This window comes from Mauremys mutica, chromosome 5 (genome assembly GCF_020497125.1).
Source record: "Mauremys mutica isolate MM-2020 ecotype Southern chromosome 5, ASM2049712v1, whole genome shotgun sequence".
NCBI classification, from domain to species: Eukaryota; Metazoa; Chordata; order Testudines; family Geoemydidae; genus Mauremys; species Mauremys mutica.
The window spans coordinates 32,767,687-32,787,572 of NC_059076.1; the positions used below are offsets into that span (position 1 = coordinate 32,767,687).

General features: G+C 38.2%; 1 long non-coding RNA gene across 4 annotated transcripts in view; it reads right to left on the bottom strand.

Annotated features, from left to right (window-relative positions):
- LOC123371729 overlaps window positions 1-19,886 on the bottom strand; it is an 87,489-nt gene that overhangs the window by 33,781 nt on the left and 33,822 nt on the right. The window lies entirely within an intron of this gene.

Consider the following 19,886-nt stretch of genomic DNA (forward strand, 5'->3'; position numbering starts at 1 on the left):
TTAAGAAAATTGACTTTGCTGATTTGGTGACTTGGAGGAGAAACAGAAATACGTATCCAGGTATTTCTTACCTATGGCCAAAGAAACACAAGAAGAAAGAAGGCATATTTTACAACTACCAATATGGTTGGTTCACTAAAATTGATACAAAAACCTGTCCAGTGACACCAATGCATCACAAATAGAGGACTTCATGTGAAATAAAGACCAGGAATAACAAATATTTGCAAGGCAAGGCCTAGCTTGGATTTTTATAAGTGATGAAATAAGCAGAAGCTGTAGTTGTTCAACACCATTAAGTTAGGCTAATATTTTTCAAAAGTGACTAGCAAATTGAGTGCCCATCATTAGGCTCTTTAAGTAACCTGTCTTATCAGGAAGAGGCTGCTTAGCAGTTTCTGAAAATCAGGCCCCTCTACGGTGACTCAAATTGATTACCCAAAATCCATTATTCAAAAAGAGGTCAGAAATGAGAATTTGGCTAGGTAATAAAAGGATTTGGAATTTACTTAGATATAAATCCTAGGAAAAATTACCGGCTGGGTACAATCATCAAGAATCAAAAGAGAATGTAAGGGAAATAAGATGGCAGATGGAATTTAACATGGTTTGATGATGAACCAAGATGGTTTTGGAAGAGAGAAGAAAACTAGCAGAAACAGGAGTATTCAAGTATTAGATACAATCTGGGGTATATTAAGTAGAAGAAATAAATTAAACAATAGCTTTATACCTATGGTGCAGCACTGTGCTTCCCTGCATAATATGTGAAAAGGGAGTCATTTTTGACTGAGTTTTAAGTTTCAAATGTACATGCCAGGAAACAAAGAAGCCTGATTCTCTACTGTTCACTGTTGTAAATCTGAAATAACTCACCTCAAATCAGTGGTTACAATAGTGTAAAGCTTGTACATGAGCAGATTCAGATCCGGAGAGCACCTAAATCTTAATAACAATCCCACTAGAAGTGTATTAGGAGCCAATATTAGTGATTTTAAACATTTTTTAATATATGCAGAAAGTGTCTGTGGAAAATGAAGGAAATAGAAAATGCTATAAGAAAAATTAATATACTCATGTTTAAGAGCTTTGAATGCCATCTACAGTAGCTGTAATATATACAATTAGTACAGAGACCAATGCAAATGAACAACGAAATGCAAAATATAATTAATGCTAAAAAAAGAGGGCATGTGTGTAATGTATAAAGCAGCAGAGTGGCAAGTTGATTGACTAAGACCCTAGTTTTGCAACCTGCTCCATATAATCAGACCCCTCCACCTGAAAAGAGCAACTTGCAAAACTGGAGCCTAAAATATTAAGGGTGAAATCCTGGCCTATTGAACTCAACAGCAAAACTCTCATTGACTTCAGTGGAGTCAGGATTTTACTCTAAGAATGAAAAAAAAATAACAAAAAAAGTTTAGACATGAAAGACGCCCAAGAGATTAAGATGCACAAGATTTTTTCAAGTATGTGAGGAGCAAGAGGTCGCCAAGGACGTTGTGAGGCCCCTAACAGATTGACAACAAGACTAATTTATTGACTGACGATTTAGACATCACTTAAGAATTAAATGAATTCTTTGTATCACAAGGATGGATGATAGATGCCAGAAACAGATTTATTTCCCCAAGGAGGAAGAAATACTATACGAAATCAATATGTCAGAAACAGGTGATCAAGAAATTTGAATGTTTGTATTCTCAAAAAAGAAATAATTGTTCCTAGTAAATTTCATCCTCCTCCCCTCCAAGAAGAAACTAAACTTGACAAGATATGTTGTGGACTTAATTTTCCTGGAATTTGAGAGATGGTGGAATCAACACAAGAGAAGTTCACTAAACTTCAGATTCAGATGGACAGATTAGGAGTATGGGCTGAGAAGTGATATTTCCAATTAAGTGTCAAGAAATGTAAATTTAAACATAAAAGAAACTAAACTGCATTCTTTTCTTCATCCCTCACTACTTGCTGCCTGGTTCTAGCAGCATCTGAAAGCACAAGTGGCAGATTACTACAACAAAGGGCATTCTCAGACTATTTCACAGCCTGATAGACAGCAGGCCTTATTGTGCTAGAAATTAGGATTGCATGGACCTTGCAGGTCACACATATGGGACCTCGCCTGAACAGTTTCCAGTGGGGGTTGAACCTGTGTCAATCTCTGTTAGTTTGGAATTCAAACTTTCAAAGCAAACACACAAACATTTTACCTTCAAAGAATCTCCTCCCAAATCAAGTAGTACCATATTTACTAGTCTTCTTGGAGTGGGGGTTGGTGACCATTTCTGTACCCAGACCTATTGTGGACTTTATGCTGGGCAGAGTGGGGAGAAAAGAGGGGAAACAGTCTGTGTTCTTCACACACAACACAAGAGAGGGGAACTAAAAAAAGAAACCATTCGCCATCTCCAGTAGTGCCATCACTCATGCTAAGCAGTGCGGTCCAACAGCACTCCTAAAAGGCTTAGAGCATGATTGCTAAGGACTGTATTTAGTCTATAATTGTTCCTGCAAAGTAGAGAGAGAGAGGGAAAAAAAGTCTATTGCTCAATTTTTGTGTGTTCAGCTTCAGATACCTTGAACCCAATGCTAACTACTCACACCTCCATACCTTCACTGGAAAATGGGAGCATTCAGCAACAGTGAAAATTGGGCCCAACAACCAAAAATGGAGGCATCAAAAATCAGTGACCCTTCTGAAATTAATGGTCCTGATGACATCTCTGCATCAGTCTTCACCACAGAAAAAGACAGGGAAACCTCTTATTTCCAGGTAATGAAGGTGAAGCACAGTGAGAGACTAGAGTGTCAACACAGGAAATGGTGAACCATATTGTTCATTTAGGGTCCAATTCTGCAACCCTAATGGAAACAATGGGACTATTTCCAGAATAAGGTACTCCTCAGCATGAAAAAGGGAGACAGAATCAGATCCTTAAATTTAAAAGTTATCTAGGACTGGGTGATATTCTTTCACACATTCTGAAAGCCCTTACGAATAAAGTGGACGAGCTGCAAGTAGAACTAAGTAATTACCATATCATTATAATGAGCTAATACAGAAGCCTAGATGGTAGCCCAAGGTGTTCCTATTACAGTTGTTAGTGTAGTTCTGGGCATTACAGACTAGTGACCCATACTTTAGTAACAGAAAAAATAATTGAAACAATAATTGAAGCAGAGTTATGAATCATATAGAGAAATATGATTTGACTGAGATAGATTGATAGACATTCTGTACAGAAAATTGGTACACTAATTAGAATTTTTTGAGTGAGTCAACAAGAAGGTGGTTCTGTTTACTTGGACTTCAATAAAATCAATCATAATAGGTTATTGAGGAAACTAGATATTTATGGAGAGAGAAGTAAAGCAGTCTGAGCAGCTCAAAAGCTGCTGTGGGTGCTTCAAACTTAGTAGGGGCAAAGGTACTACTAAGCCAGGCGGCACACAGGTTAAGGCACTCAAGCAGAAGTCCCTCACTGGATGCAGGGTGGAAAGACTGCAGGGCAGCCACTCTCCAGCTACAGTAACTACACTACAAACAGCCTTTCCCAGATGTGCACCTCCTGCAGTGCATCAGAACAGGGCTTCCTCCTGCACATCTTACAAGGCCTGGCTGTCAACAGGTAATCAGATATCACATTGATGGGCAAGGCATACAAATCTAGACTGCTATTTAGACAGATAGAGCCCTTCCTCCAGCTCCAGCTGTGCCTACTAATTTGCAGCAACATATTTCACACCATCTTTCACTCCATCACTAAACAAGCCCCCCCTCACACAGTAAATCTTTCTTAACTGCATGCTTTACATGATAGTGAAAAAAATTCTCACTATGAGATTTTTCAAAGGCTCATAACTCAGTCAAGCCAAAACCAGCTCTCTCCAGAGCCAGAAAAGGCACTGCTCACTCAGGGGTGCTTCTATGCCACATTTCAGGTTTTCGTCCCCAGCTGTCAAGGATGTAGAGCTGCTCAAGAAATTTCACAAGAAGTTTTTATAATGGGAAAAGTTCCTGCCTTACCACCTCCTGACCCTCTTTAAACTCAATAATGGCAGAAACACAGTTGTTCAAACTTAAAAGCTTTTGAGCAGGAACCAAATTCAGCCTGTGATGTAAACTTTCAAAAATTTAAGAATAACTGAAGAGATGAGTTAAGAATAGAAAGCATTATCCATCTTTAACTAGACATATCACATTCACTGTTGCTACCGTAGTTATATTGTGGTGTTTAGCCACAGCCTGCCAGCAACAGCGCCCTGCCCCTCCTCCTATCCCGCATAGGAGTTACCAACCCAAGAGTGCCTTCTGCTACACCCTCTGAAAGCCTGCACACCTATATATATATCTAAGGCAGCTCTGCTAGCCAGTGGGGAGGAAAAGCAAGATGCTGCCCGGCTCCTTCCCACCCTTTCGGGGCCCTTAGGGGTTCTAAGGAAGCACAAGAACTGGGAAGGTGCCTGACTATTGCACAGGGATTGCAAAGACGAGGGTGTGTGGAATGCGTCTTGCCCTGTCTCTCAGTTGAATCAATGCAGGGCTAGGAAGAGTCTGAACCTTAGATGCCATGATAGACATAGGAGAGTTTCCTAATGTTCTCTATCAAAGTTTCTTATGCTTCTTTTATGTTTGGACTATTCTGCATCTTCTGTCGCATAAATTGGGCTAAGGGTAGCTGAATATAAAAGTGTCCAGTACCTATGCCAGGCTATGCTTGTTTGTTATTTGTTTTAATAGCACTGCAGACTTTGTCTGGTGGCAGATACTAAGATTTTTTAAAACCATTTTTGTGAAAATCAAGCTTGATCCTACAAGGTGCTGAGCACTCTGGCTTTGCTACAGTAAAACACCCAAGCATTTGCCAAACTTTAAGCATGTAAGCAGTCTCTGTGACACTAAGTGCTTATTATCCTGGAGGAACTACTGGCACTCTACAGAAATCCTCTCTTCAGATGCACCTGTTTTTAACTTTGTCAGAGTGGTTCTCTACTGCTGTTAATTCGCTAGCAAATGAACATGTTTAAAATAATATTGACCACAAAAACGAAAATTGCTAAAATAAGAAATGATACCTAAATTGATAACATTTTTTTCTTAACTGCCTGACTTTACAAGAAATAAAACATTTCAATGTAGTAGCCATTGATATCACAATATAGCTTTCATACTGGCTGCCTATAACTGAATGGAGTGTGAGTTGGAGAAGGAGTTCCCCCTTCCATTCTCCTCTGCAATCAGAGGTCCCATATAACGTTATATTACTTTCTACAACCACTCCCCTCCATAGCCCAAAGCTATTTCTTCAGCCAGACAGGAGCCATCACTGTATGGCGGGTAACATCAAGAGTTCTCTCCATTCCACGATTCAGGAATGAAGGCTCTAAAGTGGATCTGGTCCTTGCAGAGCTAGCCTCTTGAACTCCGGTATGATGCTATTAATCCACCAGACTTGTCCAAGAATTTCTGTATCAAAATTAATTGTTATGAACGGAAACATTAAAATGAGACATCATCACCACCATGTTGATCCTTTTAAAAAAAGCTTTTCCTAAAATATGTGAACTATCAGATGCTAAGCTCTTTGAGGCAAGGACTATGTCTACCTCTGTGTTTGTACAGCATGTTAACACAATAGTCTATGGACCTGATCAATGACCATAAGCACTACCATAATATACATGTTAAATAACCAACAACTGCATGAATTCTATTAAGTGATCTCTGCTTAAAGTGTGCTAGAGAGGAAAATAACTGTTGCTACATAATGATTCTGTAAATTGAATTCCATATATGTGTATAGTGTTCTTGGAATTCTTGGTCAAATATGTTTAATTAAATTAGTATAATAAATAATATTCTAGACCCCTTTCTTATTCATCATCAGCAGCAAACTGAAGCACCAATCGGGAAAAAAAGATCCCACTGACCACTCTTCAATGGTGAATTCATCTGTTGTCTCATTTTTTACTTGAGTAAAATATATAACACCGACTAACACAATAATCCCAACTTAGGGCCTCTAGGCACTACTTCAATACAAACAATAAGAAGAATTTGTCCTGGACTCCATACAAACACTTACTAAGACACAGCCGCTGCACTGAAAAGCTTACTAATAAATACTTTAACAGTACAGTGTGCTATATTCTCCTCTCACTGAACGATCATAACTGACATTCATGTAAATTCTGAATATCCATCATGAATGAATGGGTGGCTCCACTGTAAGCCTATTTAGATGTGTAACCAGTAAGGAGTTGAATGCAATAATTTCACAAATCCCTGACCTTTAACATGTCCTAAGTGGTAAATGTATGAATGGGAGTATACATACACATTCAGCTTTCCTCACTCTCTGGCACCACTAGAAAATACATGGGATCCTTCCCTACTTACATTAGCTAATAGCTTTTGATGACACTCAGTTCTTTAAAAAAAAATACCCTTTATCCTTTAATGTCATGTATGGTTCCATTTTGTTATGCTGTTGGGAGGTTTTCTAGTTTTAAGCAGAGAACATATCCTACACCTTCACCAAATCATTGTAATGATTGTACTCAGTAGGTGCATGTAGCATAATAAATAGAGATGAACTTCTGATAGTGTAATGGCAATTTCAGATCTTTGTCTTTGCAATCCTTTGATGACAGACACCGCACACAAGAGCCCGTTTGGGCTGGGGGATAGAGCACTGAGACGCAGAACTTTGTTCTATTCCCAGATCTTCCACTGGCCAGCTGGTGACTGTGGACACTTCACTTCTCAAATGCCTGTGATTTCCCATCTATAAAATAGGGATAACAACACTTCCTTCATTTGAGATCTGATGTAAATAGACAATGAAAGCAAGATATTATTATTACAACAAATACACAATAGGAGTTGGAATAGTGAAGGCAGCAACATGAACACCAAAGAAAGAACAGGGTTCTCATTTTGTTCCTAGAAAGTAAAAACAAGGCACATTCCAGTGGGAGGGGGAAACTGTGCAGGGTCTAGTTTTAAATGAAATACTGTTTGAAATAACTGCTCTGCTGGAATTTTGAAGGGGAGGGAGTGGGATTTGTTATGTCTTCCCCCACTTTTCACTGCTGCCAAATGAAAAAAAAAGAGAAAAAAAGGAAAGATTGAGGCTAAGAAAGTGTTGGCACACTCTTACTTTGAGGAAGCCTTCCATTACTCTTCAGATTCAAGCACTATAGAAGTATGGGTTTGATAACCCCTCCCACAGGTCATTCTACACAAAGTGACCTGTGAAAATCAAAGGCATGGTTCTATTGTAAGATCTTCAGCCTTTCAATGTCAAGCACTAGCAGTCAGATGCTTTGTAGGAAGTGTTATTGTGCGAGGCTAACTCCCATTAAATGAAAGCAAACACCTGCCATTCATATGACTGACACCAAACATTGATTTCCCAATCCCTCTACCACCTAAAAGCATAGAATAATCAAAAAATTCTCTTGCAGTATAATAAAATAATGACAAAATAGTAAATGGAAAGAAATTACATTAAATTTAAACATTAGTTTGTGGGGGGGGGGGAAATACCAAAGAAGCCCACCGCAATAGTATTTAGCTTCAAAAAGAGAAACTACACAATAATGAGGAGGCTAGTTAAATGGAAATTAAAAGGAACAGTAACAAGAGTGAAATGCCTGCAAGGTGCATGGAAATTTTTTAAAAACACCACAATAGAGACTCAAACTAACAGGACCAAAAAATGCTACTGGGGTTAACAGAGTAAAAAAGGCAGTTAGAGATAAAATTGGAAGTGAAATCCTTCTGAGGAAAAAAGAAAGGAACAAACTCTGGCAAGTCAGGTGTAAAACTATAATTAAGAAGGCAAAAAAAGAATTTGAAAAGCAACTAGCAAAAGACACAAAAACTAACAGCAAAAAAAATTGTTTTAAGTACTTCAGAATCAGGAAGTCTGCCAAACAATCAATGGGACCATCAGATGATCGGGGTGCTAAAGGAGCTTCCAAGGAAGACAAAGCTGTACTGGAGAAGCTAAATAAAATCTTTGCATTGGTCTTCACAGCAGCAGATGTGAGGGAGAGTCCCCCACTTATGCCATTCCTTTTTAGGTGACAAATCAGAGGAACTGTCCCAGACTGAGGTTTCAATAGAGGTGGTTTTGGAACAAATTAATAAATTAAACAGTAATAAGTAATCAGGACCAGATAGTATTCATAGAAGAGTTCTGTAGGTATTCAATTATGAAATTGCAGAACTACTAACTGTGGTATGTAATCTATTGCTTAAATGAGCTTCAGTGCCAGATGACTGGTGGATAGCTAACGTAACTCCAATTTTTAAAAACTCCAGAGGAAATCCTGACAATTATAGGCTAGTAAGCCTAACTTCAGCACTAATCAGATTGCTTGAAACTATATTAAAGAACAGAATTATCAGACACATAGATGAACATGATATGTTGGGGAAGAGTTAACACAGCTTTTGTAAAGGGAAATCATGCCTCACCAATCTATTATAATTCTCTGAGGAAGTCAACAATCATGAAGGGTAATCCAGTGGATATATATTGCACTTGGACATTCAAAAAGCCTTTGGCAAGGTCCCTCACCAAAGGCTCTTAAGCAAAGTAAGCAGTCATGGAATAAGAGGGAAAGTACTCTCATGGATCAATAACAGATTAAAAGATAGGAAACAAAGGGTAGGAACAAAAGGTCAGTTTTCACAGTGGAATTAAATAGCAGGGTACTCCAACAATCTGTGCTGGGATCAGTGCCATTTAGTATATTCATAAATGGAAAAGGGGGTAAACATTAAGTTGGTTAAATCCAAACTGAGTGAGAAGAACTACAAAGGGATCTCACTAAACTGAGTGACTGGTCAACAAAATGGCAGATGAAATTCAGTGTTGATAAATGCAAAATAATGCATATTGGAAAACATAATCCCAACTATACATACAGAGTGATGGGGTCTAAATTAGTTGTTGCCACTCAAGAAAGAGATCTTGGAGTCTCTGTGGATAGTTGTCTGAAAACATCCACTTAATGTGCAGCGGCAGTCAGAATAGATAACAGAATGTAACTAACCATTAGGAAAGGGATGGATAAGGCAGAAAATATCATAATGCCACTATATAATCCAGGGTACAACCACACCTTGAATACTGTGTGCAGTTCTGGTTGCCCCATCTCAAAAAAAGATATATTAGAATGGGAAAGAGCACAGAAAAGAGCAACAAAAATGATTAGTGGTATGGAACAGCTTCCATATAAGGAGAGATTTAAAAGACTTGGACTGTTCATCTTAGACTAGAGATGACAAAGGAGGGATAGCTCAGTGGTTTGAACATTGGCCTACTAAACCCAGAGGTTGTGAGTTCAATCCTTGAGGGGGCCATTTAGGGATCTGTGGCAAAAATCTGTCTCAGGATTGGTCCTGCTTTGAGGAAGGGGTTGGACTAGATGACCTCTCAAGGCCCCTTCCAACCCTGATCTTTTATGACGTGATAGAGATCTATAAAATCATGAATAGTATGGAGAAGGTGAATAGGGAAGTGTTATTTAGCCTTCATATAACACAAGAACCCAGAGTCACCCAATTAAATTAATAGGCAGCAGGTTTAAAACAAACAAAAGGAAGTACATCTTCACAAAAACACCATCAACCTGTGGAACTCGTGGCCAGGGGATGTTCTGAAGGCCAAAAGTATAAGTGGGTTCACAAAGAATTAGAAGTTCATGGATGATAGGTCCATCAATGGCTATTAGCCAAATTGAGTAGGGATGCAACCCCATGCTCTTGGTGTCCCTAAATCTCTGACTGCCAGAAGCTGGGACTGAAAGACAAGGCCTGGAGCACTCAATAAAATTGCCCTGTTCTGTTCACTCCCTCTGAAGCATCTGGTACAACCCATTGTCAGAAGACAGAATACTGGGCTAGATGGACGACATTTGTAGGATGTTGTGGATGGGGCAGTGGCAAAATGATGCAGATGGTTTATTTCCCAACAAATTATAAGAAGCAGGCACACACATTTAATATTTGTTTTACATGTAATGGCAGTGGACATCAAATAAACCCCTGCCTCTTGGCTACTCCAGAAGAGTATGGAGGGAGAAACTCTGGACTGGACCACTGGTGTTCTGCCAAAAGAAATCCTGCCACAATAGACATGTGTCAGGGTACAGTAACATTAAGGGTTAGTGAGTGAGTAGGTAGGTGGGCTGGGAGTTTGGTCTGAATATTCCGTAGCCCCCTAGGAGAGAGAGGAAGGTCAAGGATGATCCTGAACTAAGTATTTTCAAACCTCAAAAATGTTCCGAGTTTGGTTTAGTTCCTTGGATAGGGAAAGGTTCCAGGGGTTCTTTTTTCAAAGCAAAGTCTTCATCCCTAATAATAATGCATGAAATACTTTATGGGTCCAAACCCCCCAGGGTGTTTCTCAAAGCCATATAATGTTTCCATGCACTTCTCAGGTTTACTATAGCTGAGAGACATGTAACATCACAAGTATCCAGAAACTCTTTTGTGAATATATATATGTGTGGATGCCAAAGAGTGCAAATGAGATCTGCTAAAGTTACCATTAACTTATGATCAATACTTTCCCTCCATATTCACCATTTCCTAATGTGATCCTTCGTGTTTGTGATGATTATACCTATACTTTTGATTAAATAAGACCTGTTTTGATAGTTCTTCTCACATGAACATGGAGTACGTGTGCATGTGGAGAGCCACCCCTGCTTTGGAGAATGAAACATACTGGTAGATTATTAATCAGAAGTCTCTCAAATAATAAGTAAAACAAAATTGTGGAGATCCATAGCATATATATTTAGGGCCATATAATACTACTATACACTCAACTTTGAAGATTTAAGTAGAAAAGTTTTGTAATCAAATGAATACTTACCCTTAATCCAAATGAATTACACTTTGAATAAGTGATTCAGATTTTGTTTCCCTCAGTCAGCAAAGTGTGTGGGGGTGGAGCTAAAATTTTCTCTTACAATAAGTAGATAGATTTTGTCTTGATTACACTGTAGCAATTCAAAATACAATGAAACAAACACATGATAACTATATATCTATATCTATCTATATGCACTCACACACACACAAGTCCCTCGCTTTCCCTAACATTGTTAAGAAAGGGATGTTTTCCAGAGGAAAACATAAGAATAAAATTAAAACCTAATCCTTCACAAATGCATTGTTTTGGTAAAATTTGGTATTTTGACAAAACGGGTATTTTAAGATGATATTTTAAGTATTGATCTTAGATAGCTTCTGTTTGAATTGGTCACTCACTCAGCCAAGTCCCCATTGTTGACCATTCTTTTACTCCTCTTCCCCAGTGATGTGGTCAGACAGTGGCAGTGAACTCCTGACCATAAGAACAGAATCAACCATTTGGTGGCTGTATTTATGATTTGTTTTCACAGCATGGAGCTTATTTCACACTACCTCTCTCGTTCAGGTTTAAAATGAAGTTTCCCTCCCCCTGGGCGGGAGTAATATTAGTGTGACACTGGCTTCAATAAGTAACTTTTTATTGTGTCTAATCATGTGCAAATGTGTTAAAATTGGTAGTTTTTAGCAAACAGTTATGGAACATATTACCGTAAGGCATTTGTTCATGGCGTGACAATGATTGGCCCCTGGCCACTTAAATGTTTTATTTAATAATGTGGGAATTTCAGTGTGTTTTCCTTTCATTATTTTTAACTTGAAAACAGAAACAGAAAGCCCCTTCTTTAAAGTTAAAACTTTACCGCCTAGAGTCTGTCAAAAGCAATATAAGCATCTGGATTTTAAAAAGGGAGCTTTTACAGGATGTTAATTTAATATACTGGCATATTTCATGCATACTTTTTATATTTTGTATGCTTGAAGCTATCTCTACAGTGACCACCCAGGAATAATAGACTTCTTTTCAAGGAGCAAAAGATGTTGTCCATATAACGCTGTGAATGTAATGTGTTGTTTGCCAATCTTACAAACTCAGTACAGTGTTTATCGTTACAGAGAGCAGCTGAAATAAGTAAGGTAGAGGAAAAAAAAGTCCTGGCATGACAGTGTATGTTTTGGTCTACCATGAACTGCACTTCCAAAACAATCCCATTTTCAATAAGGAACACAGCACACAAATAAGTTTTCAATCTTCAATTACACACAACTCTTGCACAGCAAATCTTCAAGCCAACACTTTTTATCTAAGATATGTCTGTAGTTAGAGGCATCACATTATTTGTCATGTGGTAATTAAGAATCAATGGAACTGTCCCTATTCTAACCTTGAACAAGAAACTTTATTAGAATAAGGAAAACAAAAATCTCTCTAATTCACTGTACAGCTTCCCCAGCCACTTCCCTGCCTGGCGTTATGCTACAGTTGTAAAGAAACAGGCTACATTTTCATGTTATCTTTGTGAACATTAATTGTTGGCTGATTTACAAACATAAGAATTTGGGAAATTTGAGAAGGATTTTTTTCAAAATATAATTACTCCAATATGAAAGAATAGTTTTTTGTATTAATATTTTTCAAATGTATTTCCATACAACAAACTATCAGCCTTGGAGCAAAAGGAAAAACTTATATTTTATTTCCATCTGGACTATTTAATTTAGATATCCCAATTTAAGATTTGGATCTGTGGTGGCCAGTCTGCAAAAACTCTGAGGACATCCTTGAGTCAATTACTTTGGAAGATTACATCATATATCACCATTCTCATATTGATTGTCCCACAAAAGACATGGGGCATCTGAAGACAATAGAGAATACATTTCCAATGTATTACTTTACGTTTTTAATCCCTACTGCACCAGTTAAATTTAAGATGAGTTTGAATGACGAAAATCACTTGTGGCACTTTGAAGATGTAACAGAGGGCAGGAGGAAAGAAGATTACTTGTTCGTGCTCTGAAAGTCCCTTTGACATTCCTTTAATAACTACACTAAGCTTTGGTTGTAAACTGAACCAGAATTTGAAGCACAAAACGGCTGACAGAGCCAAGGTTAACAGACAAAATTGATGGCAAAAAGGAAGTGTTGTTTAGTAGTCAGAGACAAGAGTAAGAGTCAGGACTCCTGGGTTGCTCTGTCACTGGCCCAGGTGTGACAGTGGGTTAGTCAGCCTCCATGGATCCATCACAGTATGATGGCCTTGTTTGTGTGTGGCATTCTCCTTTATCTCCGTCACCTATGTCTTACTTCCATTATCATAATTATTCTATCCAGAACGGCTTTTTTCTGATATCAAAATTCCACTGAAAGAGGAGGGGAGAAAGGACATTAAGAGGAAAGACATGGAACTACTGCCAATATCACAACTCTACTAGCCTGTGTATTTTACAGGAATACCAGATACTGGCTATGCCACCTTCCTCACAAGATTGTTGTGAGGTTTAATTAATTCACTTTGTAAAGTGCTTTGAGATCCTCATATGAAAGTATTATTGTTATTTATTGACAGATTTTGAGAAGCATTTCCTGGACATGAGACAAACTATGTTTGAGTGTTTTTGTTAGTTTGTTTTTAGAGTTTAAATCCAGCTTGGATGCAGGCATTAGGATTTGCCTCTGGCTTGGAGTTCACAGTTGAATTACTTGTGCTTGCTGAAAACTGAAGTGTGTAGCCTGTGATCACACTTCGAACTTCCTAATGAATAAAGTGGTCAGTTTCCCAGAGGGAGGACTACTCATTACTTGTGCCAGAGTGACTATCCGACTTCTTGCTGCATGTTAGAGTGGCCATTAATATTTTCTGCTGAATCAGTCATCCATTATTTTAATTTCTTGTGATTACTTTTAATCTATTAGTAGATTGGATAAAATGAGGAAAAATGCACCATACAGTTCACCTTTTAAAAAAAGTTAACAAAGATACAAAAAGTCACTTATGTAGGTTTGTTATAAATAAACAAAAATAAATAAATAAATGTTGGCAGTGATATTATAAAGCAGGGACATCCAAACTTTCTCTAACTGAAGATTGCATTAACAAGTTGCCAGGAGCCTGACAGCTGCATTTAATTTTCATAAAATGGACCAGATTGCTTCAGCTGCTCTCTAATCTGAAGGTGAGGCACACAAAGAGTATCCCTGTGTGTGACAATTCATCTTGATCCAACTATTATGCTCAATTCATGGTGGCGCAATTCACATACTGTGTCCTAAAGTTTCATTGATTACACTTACGTAAAGCAGTATGTACCTCTTTCTCTTCCGACCCCACTGGATAGTGGAGTGATTTACCCAGTATCTAAGAGAGATTGGGGCATGGATGAGGGCTACTTGCTTGAGAATCAAGCCAGGTTAGACTGAGATAATATTTATTGGCTGGGGGATATTTTATTTACGTATCAGCAGATTGTCCTACCTTCGTCTATAGCTGGGGAAAAAACATTCTTCCTAAATATCAATAGAATTGTTGGATATCAATTTCAGAAGTACAGATACCTTAGATTGCATAACAGAGCTAAAGTTTAGACCAGAAGAATTATGGTTTAGAATCTGAAGACTTTTTTTTTTAAAGCAGAAGTCTACAAAATATTATTTATGGTTTTATGACTGTTACCAGTTGCTGATGATGTCACACTTGGCTTTTTACATCTTTTCTGTTACCCCAATTTCAACTCCAAGAAACTCTAACCTTGCAGTGAAAGGCAGAAAGATGTGAAAAAGCATGTGCTATGACTTATCACGCCCAAAACATGCTGAGAGCACAGACACTATGTAATGCCTGATAGAGTGCTTTCGCATCAGGATATCAACAGCTCTCTCTTTGTCGGTAGTAGTAAATGAATTGGGAGATTGCTGTTCTACAGTTTCTCAGTCAGAAGGCCTGTCAGCAGCTTTTTGATGGCCATCTGGGGAAAACAAACTCTTGGCCCAAAGCAAGATGACGTAACATACAAGGAGCACTGGCAAGGACATGGTGGATTATATTAAAAATCTATCATATTTGTTAGCTAGCTGTGGATGACAACCCTGGAGTGCACAATAAAATGCTTTTATGCTGCTGTGTAAATCCCTTGAGTCCACCACATTTGTATAGAACTTGAGCTCATCTATTGGCCAGGAATAAAGCAGAAATCAGTCCTGTTCCAAGAATAAAATGTGCATTTATGTACATTTTTTTTTAAAAGGTATCAGTTTAACACTGAAGTTTATATGCTGCATTCTGCATTTTTTGACCTTCATCTTTGTTTGTTTTCCTTATAAAAGTCTTCTTGATAACAGATCATGAAGATTCCTTTATTAGACAATATCAAGCCAACATTGGAAGTCTGTGTGTAATGTAAAATATTTATGGCATTATGGCACAAAAATTAAATTCCCCCATTACAACTGACAAATGCTCAAGTTCAAAAATTTGCTGCCTCCAACATTTTATAAAGTGTAACATCTTCCTCAGAACTGACAAAGTTAGTCAAATTAATAAATGATAGGAAATGGCAATATTTCAAAATGGAAAAAAGGTGCAATCTCTTGAAAAGTTATTCAGTTACACATCTTTTGCTAACAGTGTTATCTCTTTGCCAACCCACAAAGACAAAGGGTTAGATTCTGATCTCATTTATACCATCATAAATAATCCAAAATAATTCCATTTATTTCAGTGTAGTTTCTCCTGATTTACTTCATTGTAACTGAGATCAGAGTCTGGCACTATATAATTATCTTTTGGCCAAATCCACAGCATGATGACAGAAGCATTATTGAAGAGTATATGCCCATGAATTGGCCTGAAACAATTGATATGGATAGAGAAAAAGATGACATCTCAGCCTGTTTATCATCCATAACTTAGAAATATAGTTCATGGGCATTTTGTCCCAGTGACTTCATCAGCTATTATATAATACTGTTAATGGCAGTGGATATGAAAGTCCAACAGATTGTTTCACTTAAAATGCTTGGAACTGTAAGTCCGCACATATGGGGTTAGATTCTACTCTTCATTACACTACTGCAAATCTAGAACAGCTCCACTGAATTCAGTGGAGTTACACAGTGGTAAAACTGGTACAAGGGAGGTTGGAATCAGTCTTGCATATACTATTACTAGAGCAAAGGATCAGGACTTGTAAATTAGGATTCCTAGGTTCTAATTCCATTCTGGACACTAACTTGCCATGTGGTCTTGAGCAAGCCACGAACTCTGAGCACTACCCCGCAGTAGTTTCTTAGACTTTCATCAGGCAAAACTCCCATCGAGGTTGCTGAGTTTCATGAGGTTATTCAATTAATTAGGAGTGGACTAATGAATTATGTATCTAGAAACCATACATTACTCAGTATTTTCAAATGTTACTGTATTGTCTGGTTTTCCGGATAAGTGGAGTCTGACTAAGAACTTCACATGTGAATTAGCTATTCAGTGGGAGTTTGAAGTATTGGCAAAAATCTGCCAGATAGAAGCATGCCTTTTTGTTTTCACACATATGAAATGATTGCTCTTGAATTACTGAAATATCTTGCATCTCAGACCACATAGAAATAACATTTTTTTCTCACACATAGTATTGGGGAAAATAATATCACAAATTGCTTTTATACTGCAGGACAAGCATTCAGAAGCCCAGTCAGGATAGGAGTGCAATTATGCAACATGGATCTTTCCTAAAAGTGGTTACAGTTAGGGCTAGATTAAATCAATCCAGGGTACTATGACCACCACAAGATGGGATTCCCGGACCCTTGGCAGTTGCAAAGATGGCAGTAGAGGTCCCCTCTGCTTCCTGGAAGGGAGGTAGCAAGAAAGCCCCCCCAGTACTAACCCCATCCCCAGAAGCCAGGGTATGTTTGCTTGAATGGGCTAGGCCTCCTCCCATCATACTCCAAATCTTCTGTTGCGATGGTGTTGGTCAGGCTCCCCAGATCAGTGGGTTCTTGGAGTTAACACCGCAGAGAGATGTGTAGGGCAGTTCATACCTCTCAGAGCTACATTTCATCCTGCCTCTACTCAAGCACACATCACTGCATAGTTTACACTCAGGCCACATTTTCAAGCTTTTCTTTGTAACCAAGCAGGACTGGTAAGTTTGGGGGGTTTTAAGTGAAAGTGGAATTTTTGATGTCATCACATGACTTTAGAGCTGGGGCCATAGTCATAGGCTTATCATGCCTGTGCCTTAATCTGGTCCTATTTACAATCCAAGACAAATAGCAACATACCAAATCCTTATTACCCACTGCACTGGTAAAAGCAGAATGCACAAAATGGCAGGTAGCTGGATACTATCTATGGGACAAATTCTGCTCTTAGTTAGGCTTATGCAGTTCGATTTTAAATTGACATGAATGGGTTGTACAGCTGTAACAAAATTTGGCCCTATTTTTATCCTCACTGTTTATTAATAGGGTGATGAAGCATCATAAGTAGAGAAGAGGAAAAATAAAGAATATGTACAAATATTCAATATCAGCTTATTGTCTGGGACATGATATTCTCCACCAAAGAAGCTCAGTTAGTTTACATTAATCTTAACTACTACAATACATGTACTTCTTAACTAATAAAATAAATAATAAAATAAATAATAAGAAGAAGCCGCCAGAGAGAAAAAGTGCAGAAATCTATATGGGATTTGCTTATTAGCATCCCTTATAAGAAAACCTTTATGTCTAATGTCTGCACAAGCAAACAGTTCTATGATCACTTGGGATAAGGCAGAAAAACCTGAATGGATTTCAGAGGCTCATCTCAGCCACACAGGACTCCAACAGAGACCTTGAGTTAATTTATAATTTCTTCAGTAGAAGGTGAATTGTATAGCAGATTCTGTGAATTCTGGTAATTGCAGACCTTATTTGTTTCACACAAGATAGCTTCTAGATTGTTACTGAAACAAATTTTTTTATTTGTACATTTGAGTAAGCATGATTCATTTAAAAAGCAGTCTTGCTGAACCACATTTGCATTGCCTGATTAGTTTAGCATGTTCATTTTCAGTTAACATATTTTTCAAATAAACTCTTTTAAAGAATAGCAAAATCTAAGTAACATCTAAGGGCTGACAATTCACCAAAATATAGCAAACATGCATGCTGGCTAAGAAAAAATTGAATTTCAGTATGTGGCAAAGGATGTGGATTTGATTCTTGCTTCACAATAGAGCCCCGATATGTACAGCGTGTATGAAAATGGGGTGGCTTCAGGGCCAGATCATGCTATTCTTAAGAAATTGAACTGGAGAGAAATGTAAAGGAACATTGTAAAATGTTTGGTATGGACAGTATATTCTCCAACGTATAACACTGCAGTTCTCATGAATCAGAAGGCATTATGTGGAAGGAAGAAGGAAAACAAAGGTTCCTTGGAAGATCAGAAAACTGAAATGATGTATAAGCAGCTGAAACAGTTCAGCAGCCCAGAGACAAATTCAAAGTCAACATCTCCATTGCTCATAGAGAAGCCAAATACAGTCGCAGGAAGAATTGTCTGCAGAGCTTCATCCTGGTCTGTGATTGGCTTCCAAAAATAAAGGCAGAACCAAATGAGACCAAACAAACCACAACATCACAGATTGCTTCTCAAACTACACTTAAAAAGGTTAAAAATGTTTCTGTTGAAAAAAAAATTACATTCTTTACAAATCCTCTTATATTATTGAAAGCATCACCACAGATAGATTTAGTGGTGTATCTATATTTTCCCAAAAGGTTAACTAAGCAGAAACACAGAGTAAACCTGCAGATCACTCCATAAATGCTAATGGCAGCATTTACAGGAACCCAGAAGAGTCTTTCTCTAACTCCTGAACTGAGGAAATCAGCCCCCACATTGGTACATTTTATATTTAAAACGCTCCATACCATAAAACATTCCCCAATTCCTCCTCCTGCCAAATTAGCTAAACGTCTGTTATCACAGCTGTTATCCCCTAAGGAAATCCTGAATTGTTGATAACGTGTTCCACTCTTCATCCCACTGATGTGCCTGGTTCTCAGAACTCCTGCGTTCCTCCTGTGAGAACCCCATAATTAAGCCAAAATCCTATTCTGCCCCTTTAGTAGCACATTGGGGGAAGGAGTGTCATGAATTTGGTCCAGCTCATCATAGGGCAAGTTTCCAGTCCAAGCTGGACTTATGGTTGTCTGAGGCCTTATTACACTAGACTTTCACTTTTATCCACTCTGGGTGCTACTTTTCTCTGACAGTCACTTTACTACCTAGCTGTATACCAATTATTGCATATGTCCGTTAGCCTCTTTACCCATGTGAATACCAGAGCCTACACATCAATCCTCAGGCCACCTCCCAGAACCTGTGTAGGATCTCCTTTCGGACATGCTGGTAGTAGAAGAGCTAGATATTATTAGAATAAGAAGTTGGTAACTATGAAAATAATGCACTATTATACTCCACTGTGTGTGCAGTGCTATCAGCACAGATAGGTGGCTTCTGGCTAGCCTGACCTCTGTGTAGACTGGAGTGACCAGACCACTGTGAGATGAAGGGAAATTTGCACTGTTAGGGCTACTACAGCAGCATTCCCCATCTACACCAGTGGAAACTGGAAGTCCACATGCTCACAGCAAGTCTAATCCAAATGGTATTGGAAAATCTGAGCACCCTTGGGTGCAAATTTGTGTGGATATAAGATATATTAAAGCAGTATGAAGGGATTTACATAGTGGTTACAATGCAAATGTTTCTAGGCTAGGTAAAACATTACTACCATGATAGAGACTTACTTTTGTCCATGTTAGGTCCAATTAATCAGCAACCAACCAGACTGGTATTAAAAGTCATTCTAAGGATACTGTGGGTTTTGTAAGGAAAAAGATAGCCCATCACAGATTGTAGTTTGACAGTATCTGTTTAAGTTGTATTCAAAATTAATACTACATACATATTCTGCTACTGTCGAGTGGAGG